A 3,207-nucleotide genomic window follows, 5' to 3' on the forward strand; every position below is an offset into this window, starting at 1 on the left:
CTGTTCTATCAAATGGCTAACAGTTTGCAGAAGGATAAACTGATTCATTTCCTTTACTGCTTCCTTGGCATACTGGATTAAACCTTCCGTACCTAACACATCTTTAGCTGTTGCTTCCATGTAACGGTTTATGTTTGCTATCTTAAGATTCAATTCATTTTCATATATTTCCTTAACCTGGGTCTCTTTCTGTTTGAGTTGATCATGTAAGAGTGTAAATCCATTAGATATCTCCTTCTGAAACTCAACTTTATTCTCCTGAAGCTTGGATTTGAAAATGCTCAGCCTCAGCATATCATTTTCACTTTCATCTTTAACTGAAAGACAAAATAAATTTACACAGCAGATTAGAAAAAAAGTGCTTGAATTCAGTATGGCAAAGATTGTGTGAGATCAATTAATAAATTCCCATTTGTTAACATACATTTTTAATCCAAGTAGTGCTCAAACCTAGACAGTAGACACACCTCTGGCAGTTCCAGCATGGACTACTGTATTGTTTAAAGGTCCGGAAAATTTAGCTCTGCTAAGACTGAAGCAGCTCTCAACTCTCTAACCTCAATAACATTTTGACAATAGCTGGAAAATAAATTCCTGGATCCAATTATCAATATACTTACAGATATACTCAGAATCTAAGTTGCTGAAATAACTCCACCCCCTCCTCTTCATACTGGAAAGAGAAGGACCTGTCTCACACGATATGCATTGTACAAGAATCATGCTCTCGAAGAGCAGAGGCAAATCAGGTGATTGCAGCAACTACTGGGGGCATTTTAGTCCTCAGCATCAAAATGAAGATGTTTGCCAAAGTCATTCTTGCATGACTGCATTCAAAAGACTACCAGAAACCAGGCACTTGCTCAGCACGAGGCAGGAGAGGACCCTGTGGTGTCACCAATTAGGGGCTTTGTCAAGTTGCACAAGGAGGAACAGGAGTGACAGAGTTATGTGGGAAGCAATGGCCCTCATAGCCTAGAGACTGCTTGGGTGCAGCTATCTTTGGGGACTCCTCAAGCATTCAATTGCATGGCAGCCTCAATGGACAGTTTAGTAGTAAACATGGAGAACCAAATGCAGCACCCTCAGAGCCTTCTGGACATGCATGCAGACCTGAACATCATTACCGTGGCTATTACTCCTTACAATGGAAGGTATGGGGAGGACAGGAAGTCTTGACCTCATTCCAGGTGAACTTTCCTCAAGGCAACAGGGTGGTGCCAGGAGGTTAGAGGAAGAATGACAATACAGGCCCCTCAAAAGAATATTTTCTGGACACTGCAGAAATGATTAGGGCCTTCATCTCCTCTATGCCTCCAAAATGCCCCCCCACCACTAATGGGTCCTCCCTGGCAAGAAGACCCTCAGCATGTCTCGTCCACCTGGACAAATGCCTCAGGTTGTCTGACTAAACCTGCAGGGCCAAACTGCTGGGAAAGCTCCCCCTAACCCCACGGTGTGCAATGGAGCAAAGTGTCAGAGCTTACTGCAACATCTGGAAGCAAGATGACAAGGCATATACAAGGCAAGGGATTCTGCAGGCAACAGTGCCCCTGTTGGTCAAACATCACTTGTCTTTCTCTGGCCTGCGAGTTTGAGCTTGACTTATTGCTGTCACATGTATCGAGATGCAGTGAAACGTTGTTTTCTGTACTATACAGGCAGATTGTACCATACAAAATGCATCAGTGTAACAGAACAGAATGTTACAGCTGCAGAGAAGGTACAGAGTGAGCGAGAGCGAGTGCGAATTAACATTGGAGAGGTCCACACGAAATCAGTCCTAAATTAGACGATGTATTAGGGTTGCAAAGAATTGGGTCCTATTGCGTCCTTTACACTGCATGGGTTTGAGTGTGATGTTATCACCCTTTGAAGTTCCTCACATTGTTGAGTCTTGAGGTATCTAGGAGTCCTCATCCAAAGTTCAGTCAGTCATAAAAGGAAGGCAAATGAAATGTGTGGCTTTACTTCTAAGGGAATGGAGTATAAAAAATGGGGAGCTTAATCTAAATCTAGTACTAGTCAAACAACAACTGGAACATTGAGAAACAGTTTTTAAGTTTTTTAATGTAAGGAAAGCTATATTCCCACTGAAGACAATCTTGGGAAGATTCTCTAGGCTGATGCAAGGATTGTCTTAAGAGGAGTGGTTGAGAAGAATGGGCCTGGACTTACTGGAATATAGAATGAAAATTGGACTGATTGTAACATAGCATATTCTCAATGTTCATTTCCCCTTCCAGAAGAGCCTAGGCCAGAGGGCATAATCTCAGAATAAACGGTCGCACACTTAAGATAAAGATGAAGAGGAATTTCTTCTTTCAGAGGGTTATGAATCATGAAATTCTTTACCGCAGAGATGTAAGTATATTCCAAGTTATGATAGACAGATTTTTAATCAGATAGGGAATTAATGGTTACAGGGAAAAGGCAGTCAAGAAGTGAAGTTGAGGATTATCAGTTCAGCCATGGTCTCATTGAATGGTAGAATTGTAGCAGAAATAGGCTATTCAGCCTCTCTCATGGTATTCTGGGTTAGAAGATCCAAAGTTGGAGACAAAAGAAAAGCTGCAGATGCTGGAATCCAAGATAGACAAACAGAAGGCTGGAAGAACACAGGAAGCCAGGCCGCATCTGGAGGAAAGGAAAAGTCAACGTTTCGGGTTTTTCAGAACCTGATAAAAGGCTACATCTGAACGTTGACTTCTTCTTTCCTCCAGATGCTGCCTGGCCTCCTGTGTTCTTCCAGCTTCCTGTTTGTCTACCTAGAAGATCCAAAGCCTCTATAACAGGCTACCTCGGTAATGGAAATATACACTAAAAGTGGTTGGGTGAGGAGAGGCTAGTGCGTGCAAGTAGGTGGGAGGGATAAGGGTGACCAATAAGTCGTTGATGGCAAAAATGGCAAGGGTGCAGGGTGGGAAGGGGGCATTTAGGATGCGTTGGCTCAGTGGGGTATCAGGTTGGCTTGTGTCAGGGTGATTATAATCACTTGGTGTTGGGTCATGGGGGCCTCAGGGGAGGCCAAGAGGTATTTTATTGCCTTGGTTGGGTCAGGGTGCTGGGGGTGGGGGAAGAGGGTGCAGAACAGATGGTGTTGAGAGCACAGTATTGTCAGTTTGGGAGACTGCGGGAATCAAATTGGGGGTGTACGGCTCAGGTCAGGTTTGGGAGAGTGTGTCAGGTCTGTTGATTGAGGGAGGT

The sequence above is a fragment of the Stegostoma tigrinum genome, chromosome 14 (assembly GCF_030684315.1).
Source record: "Stegostoma tigrinum isolate sSteTig4 chromosome 14, sSteTig4.hap1, whole genome shotgun sequence".
Lineage (NCBI taxonomy): Eukaryota > Metazoa > Chordata > Chondrichthyes > Orectolobiformes > Stegostomatidae > Stegostoma > Stegostoma tigrinum.